Source organism: Furipterus horrens, unplaced genomic scaffold (assembly GCF_987537825.1).
Source record: "Furipterus horrens unplaced genomic scaffold, mFurHor1.1.pri manual_scaffold_17, whole genome shotgun sequence".
Taxonomy (NCBI): Eukaryota; Metazoa; Chordata; class Mammalia; order Chiroptera; family Furipteridae; genus Furipterus; species Furipterus horrens.
In genome coordinates, this window is record NW_028327187.1 from 114,052,601 (window position 1) to 114,071,960 (window position 19,360).

Here is a 19,360-nt window from a genome sequence, read left to right on the forward strand (position 1 = left end):
AACTGAATTCTGAGACCATTCTGCTTTGTATTAACTGGGTTTATAGTCTGCACTTGGGCTGGCTATACAAAAAGTGTTTCACTCATCAAAACGATTCAGTTATTACATGAAGGATCATATAAAGATTACTTTTCAAAAGGAGGTATCCATTGAGGTTAAAAACAAAGGAAAACGCCCTGGCTGGTGTGGCTCAGTGGATTGAGCACCAGCCTGCAAACCAAAGGGTCCAGTCCGGACACATGCCTGGGTTGCCAGGTCCCTGGTTGGGGGCATGGGTCAGGCAACCACACACTGATGTTTCTCTTCTTCTCTTTCTCCCTTCCTTCCCCTCTCTCTAAAAATAAATAAATAAAATCTTTTTTAAAAAGTTAAAAAACAAACAAAGCAAAACAAGCAAACAAATAGAGGTAGCGAAATAACTTCCTTCCTACAGGACCTGAAAACATAGCGTAGGTTCTTTCCCTGTACATCCCCTTAAATAAAAACAGATTTGAGAGTTAGTACCATTGCATTCTATTCTTTCTAGTTTCAAAGGGATGAAGGAAAAGGAAAAGTGGATGTTGGTGATTTCTATTTTTAATCACCATATGTTTTCCACTCCTGCCACCAAATGGAAGCTTAACCTCGTGTTCAGAACCAGGGTGAATTAAAAAGGATGCAAACCAAAATATATGCAACAATCTTTAAGGATATGAAAAAATCTGTGTCTCTTACACTAAACATTTTTTCTTGAGTTTCATTAATGTCCAAGGAGGATCAATATTCAGCTGGGTAAATAGAAAAGAGTCCTGTAGGGTGGTAAGTGGATAGGACAAGGAGAATCTAAAGCCTGAGTTAAAGAGTTTTCAGAATTACCCAAAACACAATATACAAAATACAGTGCATAGAAAAACAGTATGAACTAAAATATACTGTTGGAAACAATGACAAGAAATTAACAGAAAATATAAAATAGATAGGAGACTATTACCATGTGAATATCATTTTGATGAGATTGTAAAGTCTTATTTTTCATATTTGGTGAAGACTAGCAACATTAAAAATACCATGAGACATGATATACAAACATACATTAGGGGTTCTTTTAAAAAATGCATTTTCTTTGCCCAAATGAGACAGTAATGGCCCCTTTGAAACTTGTGTAATGTAGCATATGAAGAATATTAAACATATATCCTATAAAACTGTTAGGGAAGTCTGAACAGAATAGGTGAAGCAGTCAATTTGCACAGTTACTAACTCACTTTTTACCCGCTTTGCTTTGATTTACATGCAGTTTCCGCATGCAGATGAACTACTATTCACTTAAAGAAGGGGAAATAAAAGCCTTGTATGTAGAGCTGCAGAAAATGATTAAATACAAGTGGCACTGGGAACGTGAACTTGAAATGTGGCTGCTGAGTCATCCTTCAGTTTCCAAGTTGTGCCAGAGTTAACCTTTTGAGTGTCATACGTAATTCGAAATTTAGATCAAAATGAGAAAAATTATATCAATATATAATCTGAAGTACAAAAAAAAAACCAAACAAACAAAACAGAACAAAACAAAATATGAATTATTTACATTCATGGCCATCAAGAAAAGAGGCGCTGGGAGCCACGCTGGCACTTTTGGGAAAATTTGTCAGCATCGCTTACAGCAATGTTGGCACTCAAAGGGTTAAAGCTGGGCCAATTCTGCTGCTTAAGAAGACTTCGGTGGGTCAGAGAAAAGATTGGGACAACTGTAATAGAACAATAACAACAAAAAAGTTGGAAAAAAAAAAAAGAAAAAGAATACTTGGGACGGGGGTGACCTGGGGCTTAAGACTCCAGTAGAAGCCCTTCGCTGCTCTCTCAGCCATCTCAATGGGAAGATGAACCAGGTATGGGAGGTCCCGTTCAGGGCTGGGGTCCCTCAGTCTCTGGCTGAGCACAGTTCTAGAACCTAATGATTGCAAATCAGGACCTGAGATGTGGTGGGGGTTGAGTCCCCCAGAGTTGCCTGAGGTAAAATAAATAGGGTGAACACAAGAGCCACTCAACTCTTTTGAACCCTATACTGTGTGTCTTCAAAGATGCTCTCTGCATAGGGTATATGGCTACATATTTCATTCATATCTGAGACAGTTTAATCAATGGTCTGACATTTTTTAAAGCTGAAGCTTTACAAGGAACTAGTATAAATGACCATGGATATGGACAACAGGTTGGGAAATGACTGTGGGAGAAGGGGTAGGTGGGTGGGGTGGAGGGGAGCAATGGGGGAAAAATGGGACAACTGTAATAGAAAAACAATTTAAAAAAAGAAAGAAAAAAGCCGAAGCTTGAAATGAGCTCATGCTTATACATAATACAGATTATATAAAAATTTGTCAAACATAATAACAAGGCAACACAATCACATGCACGTCTTCCTGAAAGACATCACTTTGACCATTTCTTTGTGGCCTGATTACCCAAGTGCTCCAAATATTGGCAGTGAAAAAATTTGTTGTGGGTGGTTTTGTGTCAAAGGCAACAATTCAATTGAGAGTTAAACCCCTGGGAGGAGTCCTATGGGAGGCCACATTGTTTATCAAAAAATCATGATGATTTGGTCTCCAGTGCAGACTCTGACTCAATAAGAGCAAACGCCGAGCAACTTAAACTTACTACTCCCCTAAATTATTTCTGCCAACTTCAGTCGGCTCATCTCATTGATATGATCATCCACCCAGAGCTCAAGGGAGAAGTTTGATTGAGTCTCTGTCTCTGCATCAAATACACTACCACGTTCCCCTGATGCTTCATCCATGACACTCTTTTCTTTACCCCTAGGACTACTCTGGTCCAGCCTTCCAGCTCTTATTTCTCACCTGGACTCTTTCAAGGACTTCTAATCACTCCTCTATTTCCCCATTTGCCTTCGTTACTCCATTCTCCATGCAATGTACAGAGTGCTATTTTTAACATGCAAATTGGATTATTTTATTGGACTGCTTAAAACCCTCCAATGGTTTTCCCTCTTTTTTAGAATAAAATCCTGACTTCTTTTCAGGGTCTAGACCAGCATATATTTTTTTCTGATAAGGGCTAGATAGCAAATATTTTAGGCTTTGTGGATCAGACAGTTTCTTGCCACTACTCTAACTCTGGACCTGTAGCACAAAAATAGCCACTGATAATATATAAATGAACAGGTGTGGCTACGTTCCAATAAGACTGGATTCACAAAAACAGGACAGATGTGGCCAGTGAACCACCATTTCCCAGCTGCTACACTAGAAGACCCTGCATCACCCAGTTCCTGTCTGTTTCTCTAGTCTTTTCACACCCCTTCCCCCTTTGCTGGCCAAGGACAGTCATGCGGTACTTATTTCTCTCCCCAAACACTCTAAGCTCTTTGCCTGGTTGACATTTCCCATTGTCTCGATAACAACTTAAATATCACCTCCCAGGGCAGCATGTGGCTCAGAAGGGTTAAGGCAGGGAGGAATAGGGGGAGGGGAGGAGGCAGCAGTGGTGGCAGCTGGGAGCCAGGAGAAGATGGCAGATCGCCAGGCCAACGGGAGGCCGGGCACAGACAAAGAAAGGGGGGCAGGCACACTGGAGGTCTGGGTCAGTGATCCCCAGGGGCCTGGGCAGGGGGCAGTGCTGGTATTTTATCCAGAAGGCTACTGCCCTTCAAAGTCCTCACCTCCAGGAGATGTGCTCTCCCTCTCCTCTTTCCTCATCACCTTTGTCATTCTTTGAGGCACCCTGCTCATCCCCACCCCAAATTGTAGGGCTTCCTAATTCAGACTTGCTCTCTTTAGCTGGACTTCTTCTGCCCCTGAGCAAATGGGGAGATTAAGTCAGAACATAGAGAGGGGCAAACTTGAGAGAGAAGGAAGTAGGAGGGGAAAAATGTCACCTCCTCATTGAGGACTTCCCTGAGTCTCCTGCTCCTATGCCATCATTCTCCTTTACAGTGTCCTGTTCTTTTCCTTTGTGGCATTTACCATAATTTGTAATTACCTACGTATTTGCTTGTTTTACCTCTTGCCATCGATCTTCCTCACTAAGGTCTTATGCTCCCAGAGGGAAGGCACTAGGTCTGTAATGTTCATTACTCCATAACAAGCACCTACCACCATGCCTAGCATACAGTGGGTGCCTAACAAATACTTATTTTACGTTTCGTTTACTTCTTTAACAAACATTTGAGGGTGATATAATTTTCATTTCATTTTTTAGAGGGAGGGGAACAGAGGGAGAAAGAGAGGGACATAAACATTAATATGAGAGAGAAACCTCAATAAGTTGCCTCTCGGAGGCCCCAAATGGGGACCAAACCTGCAAGCCAGGCATGTGCCCTGACTGGGAACTGCGGGGACCTTTTGGTTTGCGGGACAATGCCGAACCCACTGAGCCACGCTGGCCAGGGCATAAATATGTATTGAATAACTAGTTTTCATCTCTCAGAGTCTGTTTCCTCATCTGTAAAACAGCCATTGATAAAAACTGCCTCAGAGGATAGCTGTGTTGATTCAATATGTCAAGCACCCAGGGAAGTGGCTGTACTCAGACATTTTCCTTGCATTTCATCCTCACCTGCACAGACACAGTATTAAAGAATAGGATTTCTTGAAAAAGCTAGCCACTCTTTCAAATAACATTCAAGTGATTTGTGATCTATCACCCCAGTCAGAGTATTCAGGCTACTTCAGCTGCATATTTTTAATCTGAGTTAAAGATGAGAAAATAAATGGTTTTCTTTTTAAAGCCAATACATTTTTCTGGCTAAATTAATTCATCTTCAAGTCCTTACTTAGAGATAATTGTCAGTGAATGTGGAATGTTCGGCTAGGAACAAATGTTGGATTAGGGACAGGTGGTCTCCGACATTTGATTTGATGTGTTTCTAGAACACACAACAGAACTTGGACTTCTGATGCGCCTCTGTCTGCATAAGATGTCCTTGGTAGTTCTCAGATGTGTTGAGGGGAGCCGCAGGAATAGAGCAGGGTGAAAGCCCCAGACGGAGTCCGTATACAGGGTCTATGCTGACCCCAGGGCCTTCCACTCTCATTATGCAGCTCCTGAGCTGATTCCAGGCTGGGGAGCTACATTCTGCAGGGAGCAGTCCTCAGCCAGTGACTTTCCACGGTGGAGGAGGAGAACAGATGCTCCATCTTCCTGCCTCCAATGGGACAAGCATCAGGTGTGACCTAGAAGACACCCAGAACTCCCTCATGGACTGTGTTGAAGTGCCCCACGTGAGCCTTTGCCTGACATGGCCCCTTTGTTTGGCCTCCGTTTCTTTCAAGCCCTGCCATCCCACACTCCTCGTCCCTTTTCCTGTGAACTCTTCCTATTAAGCCACTTGCGCATGGACGCTCATGTCATGGTCAGGCTCTGGGAGCCCAACCTAAGACAGCGAGCAAGCGCTTAAGGAGGAAATGTGGGATTCTCTCTCTATATTGTCATTTTAGTCCCATGTCTTAGTGGTCATAATCTGGGTAAGCTTCTGCAGAAGGTATACATAGGCAAGTCCAAGTTACTTGAACGTTTAAGCAAATACCATTCAACAATTTCTGAGCTCGAAAGAGTGGGAAGAGAAAACTCCAAGTACTCGGAACTCACAAGTAAATAAGAAACAGAGCAGATTAAAAAGTAAAACCTCCAATGCCAAGGCCATATTGGGAACGTTTTTTCCTTTATTAAAACATACTGAAACAACCATCATTAATAAGTCTAATTCTTTTATAATGATGGCTGGAAATGTTCTTTTAAAATGAAGGAATGCCAATCTGCATTAGTCTTACATAAAGACTTCTCCGAGCAAAGAAGTAATTACAGCCTGACAGATGCCTAAAATAGCCTTGATTCCATGTTTCTTTTTCAATCCAGAGGTGGGCAGATATCACCCTGATGCCTCTCTGAATTATAGCTTATAAAACTTGGAAGGAAAAAAAAAGATCTATCCAACCATAATGTTTAGACTATATAAGCCTGGCAACTACCTTCTCCTGCCCTCCTCCTCTTTTCATTACCCTTTAAGCAAATGAAAACTCAAGTTTTGTTCACCAATGGTAATGGTCAGAAGGCCTTCTTGTGTTGTGGTGCTGCCTGGTTTCCCTGTGGTCCGCTACAATGCTTCTCAGCCATGTTCAACTCCGGGCTCTGCTCTTTATGAGCTGCAAAACTCTGGGAAAATGCTACACTTTTTTGAGCCGCTATAACCTCATTTATGGAATCAAGAAAACCTTTCCTGTTAGCCCACTATTTTGTGAAGGTGATTGGTACCCTTTACTCATATATATTAATCATGGAAGAACATATAGCATGAAAGTAACAGGGGTAGAAGCAAGGCCTCCAGTGGATCAGATATTTCTCGCCCTACTTTAGAAATAGACACTCTGCTTTGCAGGAAGTCCATTTTTAAACGCAGACTTTGCTTGATGTCCACAAATGTAAAATTCTCAACATTTAAACTTCAAAAAGCAAAGTACACATGGATCATAAAAAGTGGTCTGCTCTTCACTTCCAAGGGAAAAGGGGAATGCTTTGTTTTGAACAGAATGGCTGTTTTATTTTTCCATAATATAGGACTCTTCTTTATTAAAAAAAGCAGGATTTCATCTGGACCTGTGAGAATTATCATTTGTTTATATTTGTCTGCTAGGACTGCTTGAGAATTACTCAAATGAAAGTGTTACATGACCGTAAGAGATAATGAGCATTTATAAATAGTTCTTCAGCATGAAATTTTTGGAAAAAATCTGCAGCTACTAAGGATTATGTGAGTTAGATAAAATAGTTTCTGAATATCCTTGAGCTCTCCCATAACAAAGAGAGAAACCTATTAGGACAGCAAAGTCAACATCCCCAGCCGAACCAGGTTGTGACATATTCCCATGAACAGTTACGTGGGAGCTGGCAGAGGACAACCAACAGCATCTCTGGGGGAGGAAATGGAGGGGAGGGAAAGGAGATCCGATGACTTGGAGACCACTAAGACCCTGGAACTGCCCACAAGTCCTCATGAGAAGCGGGAGAGTCCCATCCAGGCAGAGCAAACAGCAGACACCCGTCATAAGCAGAATGATCACAGGCACCAGCACATACTTCCTTGTGGAACTGCCTCTCTGATGCTAAAAGTATGACAAGGTAGCATCTGTATTGGCTCTCTCTGACAAGATGGATGGGGGAGGGGGGACGGGAAAAAGATGAAAGTTTACAAGGAACAGAAGGAGGTAGCCGCTTGCTTAAAAGGTATTAAGGTGCATTGTAAGTATAAAGATATTAGTCCAAATCAAATGTTCAGGGAGAGCACAAAAATGACAAAGAGGTTACTTAGCTAATTTCAATAATGTTCACAGTAGAACAATAGCCAGGAATTTAAGAAAGTTGAGTAGGTAGGGGAAGGGGCACAGGGAGATTATATAAACACATTAGTCTAATGACAACCACTAAAACAAAAATGTACATCTTCCTAATTAACTACTTGTGTATATGTGTAAAAACATGACATGATGTAGTGATCAGAAGGATACAGAGTTAAGTGAAGAAAGCAAAGTAAATAAAAGTGTGCCTAATCTACTACTGTTTCCAAGAATGGAGAGGGATCAGAGTATGTGTTCGTATTAAACAATGAAAGAATGAGCCACAAAATAAAATGTAAAAATAAGTGTTACAGTACCGAAGGAAGAGGACAGGGACAGAACTTATACTTTTTGACTATACATTTTGTAGTTTTGACGTGGGAATCATGTAAATATACATAATTATAAATCCTGGTTGTAAAGCAAAAGAAAGAACCTGTGCATCCAGTTGTTGGCATAGTTATAGTTAAAACAAACTTAAACGAAAGAGCCATCCTTAATAACTGTAAGGAAAATAAAATAATTGCCCTTGCGAAACTGGTTAGAGACCGAAGAACAGAGAGAGGAATTATCCCAAGTAATTTAAAAACAGTATTTTGAACATCTTTGTAGGCTATGCCATAAAGATGAGGAGAACTGCAATAAAAATATTTTAAAACATGTTGTGTAGTCAGGTTACCTGTGATCGTGTTGTCCTGCTGATGTGTGTATGGTGTGGGGTGAAGTGAAGAAAGTAGGATGAGGTCATTGAGATTTGGGATATATACATGTTGAGTAAAAGGAAGTAAAGATTTAAGCTAAAGAAGGTTACATAAAACCTTTTTGCCCTGAATTTGAATCAGACATATTGGTATAAGTTCATGATATCTTTTATGTTTAAAAAATGTACACAAATGTCTTAGTTCTTTCATTATTAACAAGCACACTAGCGTTCACATGACCAACTACCATTTCCCACTAGAAGAAATTACAGCTCCTTGGAGAAATGACTGATTCCAGCTGGGGAGCAGCAAATCCACATCTTAGCAGGAAGGCAGGACAGTAACAGATTATTAGGGTCATGTCAAGAGGACTCAGTACCTCTCTAGAACAGGCTCCCACTTAACAAAGATTATACAAATTGAGCTTCAACGAGAATAATAATATCAATGGATTTACACCATGAAATATACTTAAATCCATGAGTTCATGAAGATACTTAAAAAAACAAACAAACTGTGTTTGGGGAATGCCAATGAAACAACTCATTATTTTGAAAACTGGTTTTGAAAAGTGGTAAATAAAGGGTCAGAATCAAGTATTTGTCCTGTCTTTCATATGAGCTGTTCCTCAGGGTCACCAAATAGTTCCTCTTTATACACTCATTCAGCTACTAACTCAAAAAGACATGATGGGATTAGAGTTAGAACTCTGTGTTATCATTCATGAATTGATAGATCTTGACGAAGATGATCAATTGTCGTTTACATCACAGAAAGAAACACAGCCAGGTGTCATGCATCTCCAGAGGATGGAAGCACATAGCATCCTCCATAACAGAGCCGATAAGACTCTTATAGAAAATGTAGGAGGACAGGTCATGTGACATGACACCCCAGGATGCAGGCAGCAAGATTGTCTCTGGGAGTCTCTACAGGACAAATAACTTATTTCTTTAAATACAAATAAATTGTTCTGAAAGATTAAAAAAGAGATGCAAGGAGAAAATATAGATTAAAAGAGTCTGAAAAGACAAAACAAATCACAGTATCTGGACTTTATAGGAAGCTTGATGCAAATATACTGCAACAAGAAATTATTTTATAAGACCATGGAAGATATTTGAATACTAACTTGATATTTGATAAGATTTAGAAAATATTCTTAATTTGTAAGGTGCAATCATGCTCTTGTGGAATTTTACTTTTTATACAGCAGGCTTATTCCTTAGAGCTATATACTAAATTATTGTGGATGAAATGATGTGTGTCTGAGGTTTGCTTCAATATCATCAAAGGGTGAGGAAGTATCTTGGGGATGACTGGCCATGAGTTGATGAGTATTGAAGCTGGGTGATGGGAACATAGGTTGATTATACTGTTCTCTAGACTCATGATCCCATTCAAAATTTCCCATAGCAAAATGGTTCCAAACAACCTGTGGCCATGAGCGACCAGTTACAATAATGGCAGGTGTTTCCTTGGCTTGACGATTCTTTTAGTAATGGCCACCAGACTTCCTTTGAAGAACTACCCCACTCTTTATTTTTTCCCCCTGGAGAACAAATGGCACCAAGACTTTGGTTTATTTTTCTTCTTCTTCTTCTTTTTTTTTTAATATAGTTGTTTTTTCTTAAACAATTAAATTAAATAATTAATTTATTTTTAGAGAGAGGGGAAAGGAGAAAGAGAGGGAGAGAAACATCACTGTGTAGTTGCCTCTCACGCGCCCCCAACTGGGGACCTGATGTGCAATCTAGTCATGTGCCCTGTCTGGGAATCGAACCAGAGACATTTGGGTCGCAGGCCGACACTCAAGCCACTGAGTCACAGCAGCCAGGGCTTGAACTACCCCACTCGTAGATGCTTAAAATTCAGGCGGGGCTGATCCCATATCCATTACATGACCCAGAACCTGACACCCTAGCACAGTCCACCCTCTGGGTGGCAGTGATTCCTTTAGGAGTGGACAGTCACCATACTGGGCCATTGAAAGTCCTGTCTGGGAAGTCTGGTTGGATTAAGTGGGAAATGGTGGCCTTTCACCCCCTTGGGTTGTTAAGCTGGTAGCATGCAAGTTCTGGTTCAGGGTCATAGGACTTGGAGAGAGCTCTCCTGAGAATGAAGCCAACACAGGAAAGTGGGCGGAGCCAAGAGGTGGAGGGCCAAGCATTCTTGGTACTGCCCTATCTCAACACCATACATCTCTCATGCCAAAGAAGCCCCACCCACCTCCTTTTCAGTTCCACCATCCAGTAAACCCACTTTTTTGCTTAAGTCCCTTCGAATTACATTTCACTTCTGCCTGAAAGGCTCTTACTAATCACAGCTATGTTCCTTTTAAGACATACTGTATATTTAAGGGCACAGGGGAGGGACTTACTTTATGGAGAAAAGAAGCAAATTACAGTGGAAGGCTAATTTTAAGGGCCTCCCACATATTGTATGACTTTGTAAATAATGGAAACCAGTACCTCACTGTGCTTAGGAAACATAATACATGCAGAAAATTAAAGGCTGAAAAATGTGCATTTAAAAAATATCTTTGCACTTTTAGAAGTTTTCTCCAAACTTGGCATTTTTTATTATAAATCCCAAGAGAGGCTTCCTTTGCTATTTTGTTTGACTATTCAATTTTGAAATGACCATGCTTCAAGTTACCCGGATACCCTGAAGTGCTCTATCAGAAAGAACATTCCAAATGTTATTTCCAGAATTCACAGTGAGCTGATACTGTTGATTGGGTTCAATGAATAGCAGTCTGTTCCACCTCTAATACCCTTGATTTAACAATAAATATAAATGACAACAGCCTGAGGTAGAGTTTCAGAGCATGTGATGAAAATTCAGCTCTGACATGCTTATTGTAAGAATCTAAGAAAGCTCAACCCACAAAGCAATTCTATTTATTAGACAGAGATGTAGACTATTTTGTGCATAAAAATGTAAATGGAACAGCAGCAAGGAGTTAAAAGGCAGAGAAGAATGTTTAACAATGATAAGTTCTCACATAGGGGAAAAATAACAAATCTTTTGTTTTCTGGGTCCTTTATTATTTGACCCGGAATCGGTAATGAATTTTGGAAATACTCAGAATACAAAAAATCAAAGAGCTGAAATAAAAGTGAAATAGTATTTGGAATAATAATATATTACAATTGTTTCTGTCTGAATGACAAGAGCTATTTTTTTTTTGTACTTTTCTGTCTAAACATATGTACCGCATGGAGGAAATGAATCTGTATTTAATCTTTTAAGTTGTTATCAAATGACTTAATAACTGATTTTTAATGTCTACCTGTGGTGATATATAACTTGGAACACTTACTAAAGACAATATTAATAAGCAAAGAGGTTGAAATAACAGTGTAATCTTACTTGGACCAAGACTGATTTGCTAGATATGAGCTCATATGTTTATATGTGGAATCAAAAGCTACCTCAGAGTGGAGAAACAGCACTAAAGAAAGTCCCTGTTTTCCTTGCTTCTGCATTTTGGGGATATTAGAAAATAAGACTATATTGTGTGTTCAAAATTTTTACTCCATAACACCAGTTGTATGAAATAACCCATTTCTTTGCATTTCTAAAATGTATCTCTACTCTGAACTCTTGCCCAGTTGGCTGGTGGGAAACACATTCTCAGGTATGTCTTGAGAGGTTTCCCTTATTGCCTAGGTCATGTGAGTGTCCTGGGGATGCTAGAATGGCCCACTCCGTGTCTAAGGGTCCCTTAGACATCAGGTGACAGCGTGGTGTAAGAGAAAGTGCATATTGCAGGTGGCCACTGGGTTGACTTCCTGGTTTCACCAAGTATTGCTCAACTGACCTTGACCAAGTTACAGAACTGACCAGTTTAGTATAGAGCTGTGAACTTACCTAATCCTGCTTCTTAACTACAAATGAGTCCAATTACCCCTAATCACAAAGATGTGCTAGGATTTGATGTGGCCCAGAGGAGAGCTTAGAAAATGGTAACTGTTTCCCTTTTCCTTTTTTTTTTTTTTGTTAAAATTAAATTTATTGATAGTTCAAGCACCTCTTCCAGAAATTTTGGTTTGCATAAACAAAACAAAACAAAACAAAACAAAAAAGAACAACAGCAGCAAAACAGTAGCAAGGGAGTACAAAATTTCTCTTTGCATTTTGTTCAAAGAATCCCTTTCTATCTCATCCTACAGATTTATACCAATTCATTTTTATAGATTCTATTTATAACTACAATCCACTGTCTTGCCATTTGGTTTATGCACACGGGGGTCTCTGCTACCACACCATCTGGGTTCCCAGCAGGGAGAGGGCGGCTCTTGATAATTGCTACCTCCCTGCTCCCTGCTCTGTTGCTTGGGAACAGGGACAGAACTTGCCTCATTACCTCCCGCCTCTCTTCTCAACATCTCATGGATATTCTGCCATCTTAGAACATACCCGCCCACTGGGGTACCATTCATCTGTAGGATTTAAAAAGTTGCACCCTCTCGGAAAAAGGTGAGATGCGTCTACTGCTTATCATAGTACACTTACCCTGGACATATTTCATGACCATCATCTCCAATGGCCCTCAGTGGGGTGGGGGCATCCCCAATGATTAGGGAGCACCACCAGGATTTAGTGGATGGGGCCACAGGTGCTAAATGCCCTTCCATTCAAAGACAGACTCGTATAATGAAGAATGGTCTCACACAGACTGCCTATAGCCCCCCATTGCAACCTTTTGGGGGATGAGGACTCTAAAGCTGTCACATGTCCAACCTGACAAAGCTGGTTGGAAGATGCCGTGTGGACCCATGATCTTCTCTCCCCCAAATTCAGGTCTGTTTTGCACTATCACACTGACAAGAAGGGAGCACAGAGAGAGTCCCGAGCTCGGATGCAGATTCAGTTCGGAAAGGGGGAGGGTGTCTTTCTGCAAGTTCACAAATAAATGATGCACACGAGGCATAAATACAGCCCTTAACCCAACACAAAAGGGCAGTGAACCCCGCATTTACCCAGAGAAATTAGGTTATTGAATTTAATGTCAAACTAGAGGTCATATTAAGTGCAGGCTTAAATGTAACTCTTGTTATGGGGGGTATTATGATCCAACACCGCATTAAAGCACAGGGGCAGGTTAATTTCAGAATGCTGATTTAAACCGCATGCCAGCACCTCGCTGGAAATCTGTGAGTGGAGGCTGGAGTGATGTGAAGAGGTTGGGAACTGTGAAGTCAGTAGAAGTGGAGCAGAGAGATAATATAGTGAATGATACTGATGGAGTGATAGAGATGTTTGGAATGTCTTTCGTGTCAAGGTTAAAATCAGCACATGCAAACACAGGAGACAAGCAATGGGCCTGCTTCTGGCACACTGGCTGGAAAGGTTATCAGCTCATTTAGATCTGATTAAGAGGATAATAAAATAAATTGTATGCAATCATTTCAAAGGCAGGTAGTATTACATTCGATTTTAGGGTTCTTTCTGCAAGCATTGATTTCTTTACAAGCGCATGCTCAGCACGGCACTAGGCACGAAGGCAGCATAATGAATGAAACAGGATCTGTGCAGAAACCGGCTGCGCGCTTGAAACACCTGCTCCCTCCACTGGCCCGGCGCACAGCTGGACGACGTTCAGCTTCCTGTACAAGTGGATTCATCTGTGTGGCTGGCTTCCTGCTAAAGGAAGGGCAGCGGAAGTGTTGCATATGCCTTGGGGCCTGGCCTAGAAAACCTCCCCCATGCCTTTCCATCCTCTTCCCCTTCTGCGGTTTGACACGGACAAACAGGAAGCTATGTGTTTAAGGTGGCAGAGCTACAAAACAGAGAGGGTCTAGGTTGGGGTCCCAGGATCAGGCACTGATGGAGAACTGGCCACCAATTAGGAGCACCCATTATAGACTCTACCTGATTGACAAACACCTATTGGGAGCGAACCTTTGTATAGCTTTGAGTTCTTTACAGTAGCTGGTATTATCCTAATCCTGGTCCCTGTCATATACAGACTTGTGACAAAGAAAGACAAATTCACAAATAATGATAACACTGTGTGGCAGGAATTACAACAAAGATGTATATGCATTCCAGTGGGTCAAGATAAGTTATTAACTTTGGAGGTTTATTGGTGGGGAGTCAGGGAAAGCACCCACAAAAATTTGTGCTGTTTATTTCCTTATTTTTTTCACCTCTCCACTTATTGGAAAAGATTTTAGGTGGCCAGAGTTCATAATATCTGCTTTATCTTGACTATTATTGCTAGCAAAAACAAGCTCAGCACCCTCTGCCTCTAGGTCCAGCTGTCTTCAGGCCTCTTTAAGTTTCATTTGTTTAAGTCAGGGGTGGCCAACAACAACCTGTAGGCTAGATCCAGCCCATCCCGTTTTTGTAAATAACGTTTTACTGGAACATAGCCACACCTACTTATTTACATATTATCTATGGCTGCTTATATGTTATAACGGCCGCTTGAGTTGCTGTGACAGAGAGCATAGGGCCTTCAAAACCTAAAATATTTACTATCTGGTCCTTTGCAGAAAAAGTTTTCTGACCCTTGATTCAGGTCATTCCTCGCCTAAACTCAACCCAAGCAGGGCACATACCAATGACTCCTGAATCTTGCCACACCCCTTTCAGCCACATGGTAACACTGAAATCACTCTTGTTCCCACCACCACCTTATCACACTGCTGCACACTAGGTGTGGGCCCCAAAGTCAAGTGCACTGACAACCACTGCTGGGTCCTAGCACCCCACGAGTGAGCCCTTTACAGACCTTGAGTGTTGGGGCTTTTAAATAATTTCCAAAGTTACCTTTATCCTAAAACACTAGATTTCCATGCAGGTTCCTCTCTGGTTTTGATTGAACACCAGGGTTTGCGTTCCAGTCCCCTACTCTGCACCTTTAAGAGGAATAATTGACACAATAACCTACTGATGAAAAGGCACACATGCCCTCACATACATTGCCTCATTCAATCCTTAGACGAAGGCTTAGAAGCGCAAATTTCACGTTACAGTTATAGACTAGGAGGTCAAGACCCTGAGATTAAAGCCGCTTGCTCACCATTGCCCTGCTATGGTGAAGATGTGAAGATGACCTTGATAAAGACAACATTAATTCACATTTATTAACAGCTTATCATGTGCTCATCCTCTGCTAAGAGCTTTACTTACGGTGGTCTATCTAATTCTTACAACAACTGTATGAGGTAGGTCTTCATTGCATAGGGAAAAAAACTGAGATTATATAAATTAAGTCCTTGCCTAAGGTTGCACACAGCCAATTCATTGCAGAGTAGGAGCTGAATTCTGATTTTTTTCTCATTTCTAAATCATGCCTTTTCATCAAGTGGCAGGATCATATTTTGAAATATTCACTGATGTTCCCCTCCTATCCCCATACCCCAATTTCTTTGCTGTACTTGAGATATATATATATATATCTTGCCTATTTGTTCAGCCAGAACACACAATACTCATGGCCCCAGGACAGGGTTGTTATAAAGGAGAGAAACAGCTAGGTTCTATGAATGAAGGATAAAAAGTATAGGCTAGGATGGATATTTTATAAATCAGAGTAAAGCTGCCTCCTCTCCAGAATGGGGGCTTGTCAGGAGGATGGAGAGATTCAGAGAATCTCAGGGCAAGTGAAGAGCGCCGACTAGCGAGCACCTGGGAAAGAGCAGGTACGCCTCCCTATCTTTCCTCAGAAGCTGATCCTCCAGAAAGAAAGAACCAACTGGAAACCCCCAAATATCATTATGGAATTAAAGAGTGCATCAAACTGTGCCGTCTTTCCTAGTCGATATCTGGGGAAGGGGACTAGATCCCAAAGGGAATTAGCCCTAGAAATTATCTTACATCCCAGTACATCTCAGAAAGGGCAAGTGCACCCAAGATGCCAAGGAAGGTTTATGGTGATGAACAAGGAATGACACGAAGACATCTTAGTAACTTCCAGAGAAATGGGTAATGGGGCCAAAGTGTAGGTGCACTTCACCTCTCCCTCAACACTTCCTTCCACTGAACCAACAGCCCTAAATGCAGACTCAGTACTGTGGGAAATGGGACGACCTGACCACATGCTGGGATGGGGACTGGAAGTAAAATATGGGCTATTGTAGTTAATAGATCAGTAATGACACAGTTCGTGCACATCTGAGTATGTGACCTGAGATTTGTGCCCACTACACCCACCCACTGTGTTGTGTGTGAAAGTTTGAGCTCCTGACTCCCTTCTACTCAGATCTTGGTGAAATAAGGCTTATACTTGAGTCCTGGGCATGTTCTGAGCACAGGCTCAAAAAGATTTTGCTGGGGTCTTTTCATCTACTTATAGAATGGGCATGAACTAATTTATAAACTTGTTGTTGTAAAGGATTAACAGAATATAGCACAAGGGCAATTATTATCTATTTCCATTTTTTTCTTAATCCAAGGAAGTAAGATGGTAAGACATTCAGTAATGTCAATCATATGAGATCATTGAAAACTTGCCCTAGTTTAAAACTTTTTCCGGTACTTCAATCTTCAACATCCGTATTCCATACATGAGTTGCATAAAGGCATCTCCAGTAACAGATTTAATGAGTGGGAGATGGTCATTAGCAAAATCTAAGGGACACTGAATAATCCGGGTGAAGCAACCTTATTAATTTTCATCCACATATGTCATTATAACCTTTATGAACAATGGACTCAAAGCCCTTTGTTCTATTTTTTTCCCGATTAGGATATTTTCCCACACATTCTATTTTCTAGAATTGCTGACCTCTTTCTCCGCAGGCTGTGTAATTTGCAATTGTCAGAAAGTGTGTACATTGTGAGTGTGCATGAGGGGACACACAATTTGTAGTGTCAGCAGACCAAGGGGCTGTCCTTCTGTGCTTTCACTGAACTGTCTTGCTGGTCTTACTATAATAAGGCTTTATTATATCACGCGTCATCATGCATATTTCATGTGCCCAATGCTCGGCAGATGCTCTTTGCTTGTTATTTTCCTAAGCGGCACCGTCATGCATTTGAGCCCAGCTGAAAGTAGATGGAAAGGTGACCTTCCTAATTCTTTTGCAGACACAGTAGCCCTGGAACATGACCTCAGCTGTCTTTCCGTTATAATCCTGATAAGGAAGGACTGATAAAAAGACATGCTGTGCCCCTGGCTGCTGTGGCTCAGTGGATTGAGCATCGGCCTGTGAGCCAAGTGTCGCTGGTTCGATTCCCAGTCAGGGCACATGACTAGGTTGCATGTCAGGTCCCCAGTTGGGGTGCGAGTGAGAGGCAACCACACAGTGATGTTTCTCTCCCTCTCTTTCTCCTTTCCCCTCTCTCTAAAAATAAATAAACAAACAAACAAATAAATAAATTATTAAAAAAAAAAAAGACATGCTGCGATCTAATTTTTAGATGATCCCTGTCTACGGCTTATTTTGCGCTTGCTAAACTTGCCCATCTCCCACCAACTGCCACGAGCATGTAGCCCTGAGCACTTCCTACTAAAACCGAGGCAAAGCCGGGGTAGGAGACAGCTTATTTGTGTATAAGCAAAAAAGGGAATGATGGGGTGTGGGTGCTAAAACCCAAGTTCTAGAGGCCAGTTACAGTTCTGCTGTTCGCTGGGCCCACTGACTAAGGACTTGATATGCCAGGCAGCCAGGCTTCTTGTCCCCGCTGGTCCACCAGGTTTCGGTAATTTGTACCGGCTTTCTTCCACCACACAGTGCATGCCGCCCCCTTGTCCTGAGCCAGGACTCAGGTCAGACAAGTGCTTTACCATCCCCATCCCTCAGCCCCAGTTTCCACTCTAGACTTTGTGTGCCATAAATGCTTCTTGTTCACAGGGCTGTTGTCAGGAATCGGGATGATGAGCAGGTTGAGAGCGTTCACTCGGGAGCTAGACTGGGGTTCATGCCACCACTTACTAGCGATGGGCTCTTGGGCACGTCCTTTAACCTTTCTGTAACTCAGTTTCCCCATCTTTAAATTAGAGATAACCATTGTACCCATTCACCACAGTGAGAATTGAAAGAACCCAGGACAGGGTAGAGTAAGCACCATGTAAGTGTTAGCTGGCCCGAATACTAAAACATGAAGTTGTTTAGCAGAAGGCCAGGGTATAACAAAGACTTCATCCATGTTAATTCTCATCATCATTATCAGTTGGGATGCCATCGATAATCTTCCTTTCTTTTTTCCTGAAGCATCAAAAAAGTGACCCTTAAACCTTATATACAAAGCTTTGACCTTGACTGTGGCAGTGTATTGGCTCATTTCTCTTGTAGGAATTCTTGTTAGAACGTTGGAATAATCTTTCTGGTTTTAAAGTGGTATTTGTATATTGTTTGGCATGTGCTTATATGTATTAGTCACCTAGGTAAAAGGAATGTTACTAAAAATTAATGGTTTGGGCCTTCGTGAATTCAAGTAATCATTAGTCATTTATCACCTATTCTTATTTCTTATTACAGTTACTTTCTATCAGAAGAACCCTACTGCTCCCCAGAACAGCTCTCCAATCCCAGGGTATGTACAGAAGAGCTGGTGGATGTGGGCAACCTTCTGGAGATGCGGCTGTAGCTAGAGTGTTGCTCATTACTTAGATCCACAGAAATAACCAACTTAGGTAATGAGAGAAGACAGCTGGGGTGACAGCTGCCCTAGTGCAGAAGAAAGAGGACTCATGTACAGTTCGAGCCTTGTGCCTTCTTACTGTGGGCTGGGCTGCCCTGAGGGGAAGAGTCACTCCCATGCTTGCTCTTCAATGCTCCCTTATGCTTAAGACAAAGGGATAGGAAGGGAGCCAGCATTTTTCAGAGTCTGCTGTCACGGCTCTAAAACTGAGATTGGCATTGGCGGTGGGAGGGAGGGCGTCATGAAACATTCTGATATTATATGCAAAACTGTGTATCTATGTGGATTTTTCTAAGTGGAGGAATAAATTCATGGTATTTACTAGATTCTCAAATGGATCTCTAATGCCCTGAAGACAAATGTCTCCAGTCTAACATGAGCATGGAGATTTCTGTTGCCACTTCGAAGAGGCAACTGAAGGTGGTCAGTAGCAAATTTTGAGGTTGTGGTTGGGGACAGCCATCTGGGTGATGGACCCCTCTATATCTGCAGGTTGGAAAGTTGGCATCCATTAGGTGGGCCTGGCGTTTCCAGGGAAATGGGAGGAGCTATTTCACAACCGTCTCTCCATGCAGAAACCTGCCCTTCCACTCAGGATCAATTGCTACTCTTTACCACCATCCCTGCATTCCTTCACATCCCCGTCATCCCCACCTAACATTTCCACCAAACATCACTCTCCTACCCTGAGCCTTGCACAGGCATAAATATAGTGCAATTAATTAGACG

General features: G+C 41.6%; 1 protein-coding gene across 1 annotated transcript in view; it reads right to left on the reverse strand.

Annotated features, from left to right (window-relative positions):
* Positions 1-19,360, reverse strand: part of FRMPD4 (FERM and PDZ domain containing 4) — a 162,381-nt gene that overhangs the window by 53,043 nt on the left and 89,978 nt on the right. The gene's annotated exons all lie outside the window — the stretch shown is intronic.